This window comes from Mustela putorius, unplaced genomic scaffold, assembly GCF_011764305.1.
Source record: "Mustela putorius furo isolate JIRA1106 unplaced genomic scaffold, ASM1176430v1.1 tig00003983_pilon_pilon_pilon, whole genome shotgun sequence".
In the NCBI taxonomy this organism is placed as follows: Eukaryota; Metazoa; Chordata; class Mammalia; order Carnivora; family Mustelidae; genus Mustela; species Mustela putorius.
Window position 1 is genome coordinate 22,108,744 of NW_025422123.1, and position 14,021 is coordinate 22,122,764.

General features: G+C 40.6%; 1 protein-coding gene across 3 annotated transcripts in view; it reads right to left on the reverse strand.

The window, feature by feature from the left end:
- Nucleotides 1-14,021, reverse strand: part of COL21A1 (collagen type XXI alpha 1 chain) — a 254,886-nt gene that overhangs the window by 171,756 nt on the left and 69,109 nt on the right. Inside the window, exon 1 of one of the 3 annotated variants that reach the window (XM_013045878.2) lies at nucleotides 13,478-13,994. The exons of 1 other annotated variant lie outside the window; for it this stretch is intronic. The gene's annotated coding sequence lies outside the window, so the exon portion shown is untranslated. Of the gene's footprint in view, nucleotides 1-13,477; nucleotides 13,995-14,021 lie in introns of those variants that run through there. One more of the 3 variants, XM_004772401.3, reaches the window with a different exon arrangement.

Genomic DNA, 14,021 nt, shown 5'->3' on the forward strand with positions numbered 1-14,021 from the left:
CTGAGGTCCTGGGATCAAGTCCCGTATGGGGCTCCTTGCTCAGCGGGGAGCCTACTTCTCCCTCTGCCTGTTCTGCCTGCCGCTCCCCCTGCTTGTGTTCTCCCTCTGACAAATAAAATCTTAAAATAATAAAAAATAAAAGTGTTATTGGAAAAAAAGTTAATAACATTCTAGCAATAAAACACAAGCTCTCACACTGGAAGCTGATGGGAAGAGAGAGATGGAGGGTGGTAAGAGTGATAAAAATCATGTAAATAGGACAAATTATCTGGGAAGGGGAATAGTTACCAACTAGCTATTACTAGGAAACTAGGTTTTAATTTATACATAGAAATATGATGATGGCAATCATTATGTAAACAGGAATATAATTTCCAGGGAAGAAAAGGAAACAATTCCAAACAAAGATAGAAAACGTAATAGTAATAATTATAATGAAGAACAAGAAAGCATGATAAAAAGAGAAAACAATGCAAAGAAAGAGTCCAAACATATTAACAATCATAATAAAGTTTTCTGGTATTTAGAATTTAGAAATTTCAAATGGTAGGGTTTTTGTTTTAAGATTTTATTTATTTATTTGAGAGAAAGAGATAGCAAGAAAGGGAACACAAGCAGGGGGAGTGGGAGAGGGAGAAACAGGCTCCCCACCGAGCAAGGAGCCCGCCATGGGGTTCGATCCCAGGACCCAGGGATCATGACTTGAGCCGAAGGCAGACATTTAACAACTGAACTACCCAGGCACCCTGTAGGGTTGGGTTTTGTTTGTTTGTTTGTTTGTTTTTAAGATTTTACTTATTTAGAGAGATAGAGAGTGCAAGCAGACGGAGGTACAGAGAAAGAGAATCTCAGGCAGACTCCAAGCTGAGAGCTGAGTGCAGAGCCTGAGATTGGGGCTTGATCCCAGGACCTTAAGACCATGACCCGAGCAGAAGCCAAGAGTCTGACACTCAACTTCCTGAATTACTTAGGTGCCCCAGTGTGGATTTTTTTTTGGGGGGGGGGGGTTGTTTTTTTATTGTTTTTTTAAGTCTACCCACATGCTGCTTACAAGAAACCCACCTACAACACTTGTTAAGTGCCAAGAGTAAGTCATATCAGACTGACCTGGACTTCTCTGATGGGCATACTAAGATGTCATCAGATGAATACTCTGCTCAAGAGATTTCAAAATGAGAACAGATGAAATGTAAGCTTAATATAAAACTAAATGGCTCCCCAGTGGAGAGTTAAGACCTGATGCTAACATGGTGGGAGATTTCTAGTGATGTTTTTAGAATACTGACACTTGCCCTGTCCAGTTAACTGGTTACTCTTCATTTGGGTAAGGGCAACCATGACCTGCAAATCACAACTCCACACAAAGCAGAGCTAAGAATGATCTCTGACTGAATGAAAGACCTTACTGAAAGATCTCACCTGGATAAATAATGGGCCAACTGCCACAAGATAAAATTCAATGGAAACACACGAAAGTCCTGGGAGCCAAAATCTGGATTATAGAATGCTCAATAGGAAGCTGCTGGCTTCACAGCAGGAGATCTGAGGAGTCTACAAGGTCTTAGCTAATGGTAAACTGCAGTCATTATTGTCAACTGGACGCCCAACAATTCGTTTGCTTCTGGGCTACACCCTCTCCATTCAGCAACCCTATGATCAGGAAGAATCAAACCTCAGTGGATCTAGACAAGGCTGACCAGACTGGAGACATAACTGCAAACCACTGCAAAAAAAAAAAAAAAAAAAAAAAAAGCAGCAATTTTAGAATATGATGTCCCACTTGTCTTCAAATACTGGCAAGACTGCCACGAGGAAAAGATATTAGGCTTCTCCCCATCACTCCCAGAGTACAGAATTAGGACTGATGCCTGGAAACTCCAGGAAGGAAGTTTTCAGTTTAATTTCATTTTAAAAAGGTTTTAATAGATGGGGATGTCCCTCAAACTGAAAGTTTCCCATCACTGGAGGTGTCTGGAATAGGGCAATATGTTCATTAAGTACGCTATTGCGATAAGCATAATTGGTATCAACAATATTTATACAGTAAACAATAATTATTCATAAAATAACTTCCAGCCCTATGACTTACATTGACTAGAGTGTCTAAACCAATCATTTGTCCAAACTGAACCCAGGCTTCAAGAAGCAGATTTAGAGCACCTGGGTGGCTCAGTAGTCAAGCATCTGCCTTCAGCTCAGGTCAGGATCCCAGGGTCCTGGGGTTGAACCCCTCATTGGGCTCCCTACTCAGTGGGAATCTTGTTTCTCTTGCTCCCAGTCCCCTGCTTGTGTTCCCTCTCTGACCACCTCTCTGTCAAATAAATAAATAAATAAATTTTTAAAAAAGCAAGTTTAATCTCCACCTCTTCTACAAAGCATATCATGACAAAAAACAAGACCACACCTCCCACAGTGCCCATCTCCAGTATTAGACCATTTAGAGCTCCATTACATTCTTATTTTGCCTCCTAAAAATTATATTTGAAATAGTCCATCTCCCAATGGTACCACAAGCAACCTGGGGTCATAACCAACCTCAATCTGCCAGGCACCCTGGTAGACACCGAATTAAAACTTGCTGACTCATCATTCCTCTCTCTCTCTCTCTCTCTTTCTCTCTCTTCTTTTTCCCCTTCATATAGCACACAGCCAGTGTTTTTGTAATCACCAACATCTGCTCATTGTGAAAATAATGAAATACACAATAATGCCTTCCTGCTTGATATACCAAAATTCTTGCATTTTTCCATTTAAAACTTCCCAACTCCCTAGTGAAAACAATGCTAGAAACTAACTGATACCAGGGCACCTGGGTGACTCAGTAGGTTGAACATCTGCCCTCGATTCAGGTTATAACCCAGAGTCCTGGGATCGAGCCGTCTTTGCTCCTCGGAGCTCTTTGCTCCACAGGGAATTTGCCCCCTCTCCCTGCCACTCAGCCTGCTCGCACTCACTCCCTCTCTGTCAAACAAATAAAAATCTTAAAAAAAAAAAAAAATTAAGAAACTGACTGAAACCCATTCCTGCATATTTTGAAGGTAGTAAAACATGCCTTCTTCCTTTCCCCTTTTACCACAGAACATATCATATCAATAGATGCCTCTAGGAAAACAGAGATCCCAGATTTTGAAGGGAAAAAGTCAAAATATGAAATTCTCTACAGAATAATAAAGATTAGCAAAGTCTTACACTGTAGACAAGCAAGGCTACACATTCCTCTTCCCTGCAGCCTAAAAATACTATAGATCTGTACAAGTGCACTCCTTGAGGATACTGGGTTGGGTGCAACAGTCCAGCCTTATCCAAAGACTGGCAGTACTAAGACAGTGAAAGAAAGGAATAGAAGGAAAAAAATTTCTTCTCCAGCTCAGTTTATGATAAATGCTCATCTTTGAGGATAAACTGGAAGAGGGGATAAAACAGAAAGTGTACACATATTTATTTTTTAAATTTAAGTTGTTAGAATTTAAGTTAAATTCGAAAATGTGAAATTATCATTGCTTCTCTAGTCTTATGCTGCTTTAGGCTCAAGGTCCAAAAAGATGGCAGGTTACTAGAAGGGAAATTTCAAATTCAACTTGGCAGCCATATCCAAGATGATGCAGAAACATTTAAAATGCACAAACTTGTTGCATTACTCAAGCTTAGCATTTAATAATGGGATGAGTCTGGCTAAAAGTTGTCCAATGTGAAATTACACTCCCGAGCTAAAAATTAAAAATATTTAGAGACATAGCTAAGGAAACACAGATGCACAAATGGCTCTAACTATCCTGTATCGGTAATTGGCCAGACATTCATTTAACTAATTTAGAATGAAACAGAGATCAAAAATAATCACATTTTTTCCCCCAGGGTTCTGACATGTGTAGTCTAAAAAGAATTGATTCTGATTTCCCAGTGCCTCCATAACTTCCCTCTGTCAAGCGTCAGTCAATTGAATTCAATTCAACATAGTTTTTGTTTGGTTCAGTTTGTTATTTAATAGACTATGTATTAAGTCCAAACACTCTGTAGTAACTTACTTACATACGTCATGTATGTAGAACTCACCACAATTTTGAGAACATAGATCCAACCACAGACACAAATAATAGACCTTCTGACTAGTAGATGTGGGGGCAACTGACCAGATTACAAACACAACAACCTCCTTAAAGCACCTACTACACATAGCAATAAAAGAGGTTTAGGACCTACATGGTAATGCAACTGATCCTGACAAGGGGAGCATCCACGGAGAAATTTGCTAAGCGATTATGAGTCCTTGAGGACAAGGATCATAATTAATTTATCACTGCATCACCAGGATCTAGTTTAAACCACAGAAAGAACTAAGACATATTTGTGGGATGGATGGATTCATGCATACCCTACACAAATGCACCAAAGTGCGGGCTGCAACTGCACAGGGAAACCTAGCTGATGAAGCAAATCGATACTGAAACCCAGGGCTGCATCTGCCCATTGACACAGCTATGTTCTAATTTTCGCAAAGCTGTCCTAATGGGCTATCGGTGGCCCTGACCAAAGAGATCTCTGCAATTGCTAAACCCAGGAGCTCAAGACAAACCACCGATAGCTGCAAACAAGACTGGAAGATAGCCTCAATCCCACCAAACCATCACAGTGACCTTCTGGGACTATGCCATATGGCAGAGGAGGATCATCTTGCAGACTCCACAGCAACACTTACAGTCACAAGGTATTCCTCCCAAAGGCCAATGTTACTGCCAGCTCTAAGAGAGACCATCCCCAGCATCCACACTTTCTTCTCCCTCAACCCAGTGTGAACAATGGTGAAAATCTGGATGTGCCTCTTCATGACCCAGGCTGTACAGAGGATACCTCACCTAAAGTAGTAAGGTGGGGCACATGGGTGGCTCAGTCAGATAACCATCTGACTCTTCAATTCACCTCAGGTCATGATCTCAGGGTTGGGGGATCAAGCCCCATGTGGGGCTCCAGGCTCAGCACAGAGTCTCCTTACGACTCTTTCTCTCTCCTTCTCCCTCTGCCCCCACCCCTGCTCACATGTGCGTGCTCTCTCTCCCTCTAAATAAATCCAAAACATAAAGTAGTGATGTGTTTTCCAAAAGACAGACATCCAAGTCTCAAGTGTAAAAAAGCTTAGAAATAGGGAGAATAGTATACTTATGATAATAACAAAGTTAAGTGGAGTACTTCTGTCAGGCACTATGCTGAGGGGTTTGAGTTATTCTACTTAACCTTCCTGACCACACAAAGAAGTAGGTCCTATGATCCCCACTTGACAGATGGACAAACTAAGCTTTAAAAAGTTAAATACTAGGCCCGAAAATCACACAGGTGCTAAGTGTCAGGGCCATGACTACAAAATACCCATGATCTTAGTTAGCTATCATCGTACATGGCCTCAAGGTCTTAGAGTACAGAATACTCTTTTGGCACTCACAAGGAGTAATAAACTGATTTTCTGCTTTTACAAAAATATTTTGTATCATTTTAGCCATATTTTACTATCTGTAATTAGTGTCTGGTATTTAAAAGCACATCTGGCACAATAAATACTTGATGAATTAAAGGAAGATAAATTAATTACACTGTAACATCATTATCTCTCATTGGAATGGAATTCAAAATTAAAATTTCAAATGTTTCCATCTACATAGCATGTAGTTAGGCATTCATTTTTGCATTATGAAAGTAAAACATGTATATTAAAAAACAGACAAAACAAAGAAAAGCAGAAAGAAAATATCTATCATTCTACAAACCAAAGACAACTGTTAACATTTTGAGAAACATGCAATTCAGAGCTCAAAAATATAATTTGATTACTCATGTAAGCCTGATTTCTACCACAAAAGCCATAATTCAGAATCAGAAAAAAAATTTTTCAAGTGTTGAAAAGACCAATGAACTTTTTTTTATGTAATTTCCACATGGAGGCCAAAGAAAATTTTGTTTAACCATCATGAAAAGATATTTACAATTTTCTTAAGATAAAAAGATCTGTTATTTCATTATTCTTCATTCACTACTGTCCATTTTCAGTGAACATTCAAAAAGGATATTAATAGGAATTTGAGAAATGTGTCCTACATTTCCCAGTAGACTAATTTCCTAAAGGGTTTTACCCTACATTGACCTAAACTGTCTGTATATATGTTCTAAGCTGCAATTCTTTACACGGCCCATGATGGCTCCAAGCAGTGCGTGCAACCAAGGAAAAGAAAAACATACAAACAGCAAAATGAAAAAGGACTTTGCAATCACACCTGCCCAACTACCCCCTTCCTACAGGCTTTTCTAAGCTACTAGCTTTCATTCAGTTGGTGGCAGGCTGGTGAGAATCCAAGTTTCGTATTTCCTAGTCCAGAGCCTTTTAGGAAACAATGAGAGCATCTATGTATTTAGTATTTGACATATATTATTATTATTATTACTATTTAAATGGTAGTTGAGAAATGACACACAGACAGTAGGGACCTACTCAGTCACACTGCACACACTATAGGCTTGCTGCCACTAAATATACACAGAGTTTGAAGAAGGGTCCATGTACTTCCACTTCCTGGAGAGAGGATGAACGTCACCTTCTCTTTTCATTCCCACCCCAGCCCCATTCCAAAGGAAGCCAAGTAGGAGCTCTGCTTACAGCATTCTAGAGAAGACAGTTAGGCATGTCATCCCTGCCGCCCACATTGTTGATTTCACTCTCTCTCATTTCAAACCTCAGTCCAGAGGTGTTAGCTCACAAGTGATCTGAACAGGAAGGGGACAGTAAAAGGAGCTGTAAAATGATGAAAAGGCAGACTGCCCAAGGCAACGGAAATTTCTCCAGGTAAGTGGTGGAGCTGTCCACGTTCTCAGGAACTTGAGTGTGTGTTGACCTTCTCCACACTGCCTCTCTCTGGGATAAACGCTCCACTTCTTGCTAAGATCTGCCTTCAAATCATACTCAACCCTTTCTAAAGACTGATCACTTACCAAACTGAACCTAGCAACTTCTCTGAATCCCCATACGGTAGCCAAGCTCATGGTTGGCACTTAGGCACTATTTGGTGAATGGCTGAACACTTACAAAGAGTGTTCTGGTCTTATCTCTAATATTCTACCTAATTCTGGATACTACTGAAAATCACAGGCCTAGACACACCCCATGAGGTGGAATAAAACTCTCTCTCCCTAATAAAGTAGCAAAATTCAGATATACAAGGTTTAGAATTTTTGAAAATTTGTATTTCGAAAAGTTGTTTCAAACACTGAACGACCTTTGAATTTGAAAGTTACCATGAAAATATAATACCCATGTTCTGAGTGTTTGTATTTGTCCCTATACCACTTTAAAAACTAAATTTCCAAAGAATATTCTTAAAAGTACAAAATTGCTCTAAAGCTCAAACTTCACTGGAACCTCTTTTTATTTGAATTTTCAAATTGCACTATTGGGTATTTACCCTAAAGATACAAACGTAGTGATCCAAAGGGCCACGTGCACCCGAATGTTTATAGCAGCAATGTCCACAATAGCCAAACTATGGAAAGAACCTAGATGTCCATCAACAGATGAATGGATCAAGAAGATGTGGTATATATACACAATGGAATACTATGCAGCCATCAAAAGAAATGAAATCTTGCCATTTGCGACAACATGGATGGAACTAGAGCGTATCATGCTTAGCGAAATAAGTCAAGCGGAGAAAGACAACTATCATATGATCTCCCTGATATGAGGAAGTGGTGATGCAACATGGGGGCTTAAGTGGGTACGAGAAGAATCAATGAAACAAGATGGGATTGGGAGGGAGACAAACCATAAGTGACTCTTAATCTCACAAAAGAAACTGAGGGTTGCTGGGGGGAGGGGGTTTGGGAGAAGGGAATGGGATTATGGACATTGGGGAGGGTATGTGCTTTGGTGAGTGCTGTGAAGTGTGTAAACCTGGTGATTCACAGACCTGTACCTCTGGGGATAAAAATATATGTTTATAAAAAATAAAAAATTATTTAAAAAAAAAAAAGAAAATTTTATTGGTCCTTAATCTTTTCTTGACACCAATAACTGTAAAAACAAATAGTTAACAAACAGCATAACATTGCAATCATGGCTAAATTGACCAAGATCAAAACAACACAAGTCAAAACCAAAACTAAACACTGAATCAAACACAAGCAACTGGCAGGATTCCCAGAAGGTCACTAAACTTGGACTTGAGAAAACTATCAACGTTTCCTGAAATTTTCAAAGATATCTCTAAGTTTTTTCATTAGTAAAAACCAAAATGCCAGAGAAACAACAAAGAGAAAAAACTAAACTGAATCCTTAGAAAAGACAAACCTAGTAGGAAAAAATATCCCTTTCAAAATTGACAGCTATAAATTTATTTTCTTGGCATTGTGGACATATTGTTTGCAAAGGAAATCTTTTGAATAGATAACTCTGAAAGCAAACTGGGTTAAGCAGGACAGGTAGATCTAGAGCATTCCAGTAGCACTGTCTTTGATTATGTGCCTCCCTCATATTATCTGATTTTCCAGAAGGCAAGGTAGTTGAATGAAAAATATTGAGTTGAACACAGGAACCCTGATTTGTCATCCAGTCCTACAACTAACTCTGCATAAGCCTTTAGCCTAGAATGATACCTCTAAGCCTCTGTCTCCTCATTTATATTAGATCAATTATAATATCCATTAGCACTCTAAAAATTCTAGGAGTACATGGGAATCCCACAGATAATAATGTATAGTGTTACAGGGCCTCTCTTTATAAAGGACATGATTACTCCTTTTCACAATAAATTAACCAAATTAACTCTTTTAATCAGCTTGGGTATCAGCATTCTAAAGAACTGTGCTGGGTGCTTGGGTGGCTCAGTCGTTAAGCACCTACCTTTGGCTCAGATCATGATCCCAGGGTCCTGGAATCAAGCCCCACACTGGGCTCCCTGCTCAGTAGGGAGTCTGCTTCTCCTGCTACCACCCCCCAACCCCTGTCTCCCATTTGCTGTGACCCCCTGCACCCCCTTCCACTCTCTCTCTCAGATAAACAAATAAAATCTTTTAAAATAATAATAATAAAGATAATAAAGAAAGAAAGAACTGTGCTTGGTGATACTGATGTTCAGTCAAGTTTGAGAACCAGTAGGTCAAAGCAGTGATTCTCCGTGTGGTCTCTGGCCAGCAGCAGCATCTGGGAACTTTTATAAATGGTATTCAAAAGGTTGTACTATTTTCTGAGAAACTTGAAATACTTCACTTATCCTGAAACAAATTCTCCCACTATCTAAAACAGAAAAACCATCAAATGAACATAGCCTAAGCTACATTTTTTAGGATTCCATTTTTAAGAGGTGAAAACAGAAAAGAGAGCCTCAGCTTAAACCATTCATTAAGTCCAAAGTAAAATAACAGCAAATTCTTATTAAGCATTTACTATGAGTCAGGCAGTGTTAAAAGAACTTTATGTACATTAACACATTTACTCCATATAACAACCCTGCTGAGATAGGTACTGTTTTCCCAATTTTCTAATGAGGATACAGAAGTAAAAAGATATATGCAACTTGTCCAACTTCAAACAATTCATAAGTGACAGAGTCAGATACAAGACAAGACTAGATAGTCTGGGGGCGTCTGGGTGGCCCAGTGGGTTAAAGCCTCTGTCTTCGGCTTAGGTCATGATTCTAAGGTCCTGGAATCGAGTCCTGGGATCGAGCCCCCGCGTCAGGCTCTCTGCTCAGCAGGGAGCCTGCTTCCCTTCCTCTCTCTGCCTGCCTCTCTGCCTACTTGCAGAGTAGTCAAATAAATACAGTCTTTAAAAAGATTGTATCTGTCAAATAAATACAATCTTTAAAAAAAAAAAAAAAAAGACTAGGCAGTCTGACTGTAGAGTGTCCCCAACCAAAATATGGAAAAGAAAGGAAATTTGGCCTCCATGGCTGATCTTGTTTGCATGAGACTAGACCACATGCCAAAAATAAACATTTCTACTTTGTTTCTCTCAAGAATGATAATGACTCTAGCTACGGAATTACTATTGCATGCTAAGAAATATAATCCAAAAACAATAAATACAAAATAAAAACATGTATCCATTTCCACTGATGTGTTTTACTCACAAGACTTCCAAGATTGGCCTTAATAGTAAAACCATCCACTTTGGAACAAACTAGGGCCCTCAAAATGAACTAAATGAATGCCAGGTAATGCTCATCAAAACCTTTTTAAGTGAGCCAGGTTATGTAAATCAAGTGCAATTAGGCTAGCTCCTCTAACACTATCTCTGCTCCAATCCTTATGCATGTAAGTGGAGAATTATAAAATCATTTTTTATTTTATGCATTGCAGTACTGATTATTCCTAATTGGCCACTCACTGCAACAGAGCTGCCACATCCTGTCACTGACAATTGCAACATCGCGGACTCTCTTAGCTCTCCAGATAAATTATCCAAAACACGTGATTTGATTCCTGAGAGTTTGAATTTGCTTCCACATGCCTTCATTTTTCCCATCAAGAGATGTACCTCTGATCTTTCCTTTTCATCGCCAAAGCTACTCTTCATTTCATACATAGTGAGTTAAACAGAAAACCCTACTCAAATTAAATTGTAACGGCATTTAGTAACATTAAATTCTAATCATATTCATTTTAATAACATTCACTTGTAAGGTCAAAAGTATCCTAAAAGAGACTGATTGCCCGAATAAAGGAGTTTACATGCTCGAGAATGCTCATATGCTGGAAGCTGCATTACGTTTAGTCTCCAGGAAGTAACAGAAGATTAGTAATAGGCAGGTGTAACATTGAATTCCAAGAGTCAAGATGAGTTATAAAAAGGTGCTCTAAGTTAGAAATCTAATATTCAACTTATCATTGAAATCAAAGGATAATCAAGACTACATTCAAAATTACAGAATAATTTGGCATCCTTTTTGAAATTGATACCATGTTTTTTCACCAGAACTATTTGGTCCTAAGATGATCATTCAGATAAGTTCCAATCAAACGATATGCACAGAATTGCTTTTTGGGTATGTGGTTTGAAGCATTTTGAAATTATCACAGTTAAGCAGAAAAAGAACTCTTAAATTACGTCACCTAACCCTTTTTGCCAGTGTAGGCCTACCCTTGCTCTGTATCCTCATTTTCCCTTCTCTTATATCCTCTTCAACAAACCTTCATGTAGCTGGATAAGGTTTCAGTCTGTGCTCACTCTCAAGAACCTAAGAAATACCAGATCGTATTTCCCAAGTGCCTCTCTTGGATACCACAGCATGCCACCTTTAGATGCTCTCTTCCCATCTGAATTGTCTAAGGACTGATATTAAGGAGAACCAGACTTTAAGACTATTTAAATGTGAATGTTAATGGATTATAAAATCCACCAGATAGGGAATGAAATACTTTACCACAGAGAGTGAATAAAAATCAAATGATTTGAAGCTAATCAAGTAAAAAAAAAAAAATTCTAGAAAGTTCCATATAAAACATGCAATAAAATTATGAAGAGAATTTGAAAATATTCTTGTGTTCACATTCTGGTTAAGAAGCAAAAGCTATAAATTCTAAAAGTTAGATTTAATACAAAATCTGACCCTTATATCAACATACTTTTCATTTCAAGGCATTTGGGGATTAGAGTTTTTTGTTCTTAGTGTGAGTGTGGTGTGTGTATATTATTTTACTATTTTAAACACTTTAGAAGCATTATTTCACTTTAACAACAATGTGAGAACTATGAAGGATGCATTGTATTACTACAGTCCTCCTTTACAGATGGGGAAACTGAGGCTCAGAGAAGTTATGCAACTCTCCCAGAGCAAATTTTGAATATGTTCCCATAGCATATTTTGAACCTGAGTCTTGAGCCCCAACAAAGGCTCCTGTTCCTTAACACTACCTGTATTTTCCCCAGTTCTCTAAACACAAGCTTAGTACCTGCCCCTCAAGAAGTCTATATATTGCAATCACAAACTGGCACAGAAAATGCCAGTTTGGGAAATGAACGTTTCCTGTACAGAAAGTCTTGCTAGGGGTAGCACTGTGTTCACCAGGCACACATGTGGTGGGACTGGAGTCATGCCTATTCTAGTTTTTTATCCAGCATCAGATTTTCTAATCCATTTAAGCCTATTTGCAAAGTCATTCTATTTCTGTACTAATGACTTAGAAACAGCTGGAATTTTTTTTAGCCAAAATTTTGAAATCTCAGATCTCTATTAAAAGAAGGGGGGGAGGAGTCACTTCAGATAATCCAGAGACCTGCAATGCTGAATTTCCCTTTCACTCTGGAGAACTGGCATGAATCCCTTAAACCTCTGCTTTAAAAAAAAAAAAAAAAAAGTCCTGTAATGTACACTGATGACAGAGATGATCTGGTATCATCTCATTGGGAGCCAAAGACTCATGTTATTACAACTAGAAGACTTATGTATATTTCTTCTTCGGCTTCATTTCGACTCAAAAAAAAAAAAAAAAAAAAAAAAAAAAAAAAAAAAAAAAAAAAAAAAAACCTAAACCTATTCTTTCCTAAAGTACACAGATTCTACCATGTAAAAATTGCTCAAGATGATAGCTAATTCTCTACCCTTTGCAGGATCCTCCAATGTTCCCAGTGTGTTTTTTGGGGGAGAGGGTTTGTTTTGGATAGGGCAAAACCCTACTGATGCACACCTAGGATTTTCTGAAAAGTGTTCCCTTTACTCCTGCCCCTGTGGAGGGGAATTTGCAGGTGTTTGCCCTTACCTTAACTGAGATCCAACCCAGTAGTTCTCAAAAGTAGGTAAATGCAACCATCACCTGGTGGGCTCATGGAAACAGCTAAACCTTACTCCCAGAGTTTCGGCCTGGGCTCTAGATCGTCCCTTAAAGTTCCCAGGTGATGCTCATACCGCTGGCCAGAGATGACATTCTGAGAACCACTCCTTTAACTCACTGGTTCCCAAGCTGTTCTGCATGGAAATCACCCTGGAGGAGCTGTTTTTAAACGTGGATGCCCCCAAGTCCCATTCCTACAGATTCTCATTTAATTGGTTTAGGGTGCTGCTTAACTACCGAGTTTTTTAAAGTTCCCCCAAGCTCCTGTCCTGTGCAGCACCATTAAAGAACCTTCTGGGCCAAATACACCGCCCACCGCCCTGTGCGCTCGCCCACGCTCCCGGCGCGCCACGTGTGGACGCCACTGCCCCTTCCAAGGGGACGATGGGTTCAGGGGCATACATTGCCACACAATAAGAATTCCCGGGGCCAAAGACCCCGCGGCACAAACCAGCTCCCAACGAACCTCCTGTGATTCAGGAACACCCAGTAACTTTGTAGGACAAATCCTGTCATCCCAGCCTCCAGCCTGGGTGCAGGGTTGATCTCTGGATTCACCAAGCGCTTCAGCGCGGGGAGAAAATGTCAAACTGCAGCCCCGGGACAGCTAGCCTTGGACCCCCTATTTGTTACTCTAGCAGAGAGAGGGGAGAAGGCGTTGTCACCTTACCTGACGCGGCGTCCAGGGTCAGGGTGGCGGTCGCAGCCAGCAGCGTCTTGTACCAGGGCTTCGGGGGGCGTCCCAGGCAGCGACCAGCCCCAACCCGGGCAGAATCTGGGCTGAAGAGGGTTGGCTCCCCTCCGTCCCGAGCCCGGTCGCCCCGTCGCCCCGTCCGCCGGCAGTGGCCAGTGCAGAGCGCCTCGGCTCCGAAGCTCGCTCTCGGCCCCCTGGAGGCGGAGCCCCGGAGATAAGGTTAGCACTCCCGCCCCCTTTCCGGTGGGCCAGGCCAGAGGGTGGGTTTTGGATCGCGATCTGCAAGTGCGAACTGCTAATTAACCCTGGTGGAAACACGCTCCGCTCGAATCCTGCCAGGACCAGAGGCTGCGCGACGGGAGGGGCGGCAGAGGAGCTACCCGGGAAGCGGGAAAGATAAAGGAGCGCCGAGGGCGAAAGGGAGAGCCCGGGGAGGCGAGCACCTGGGGCGCGTGGCAGCACGGAGGAGAGGGGCTACCTTCTGTAGCCCGTGAGAACGGCCCCCAGGGGGCGCCAGGGT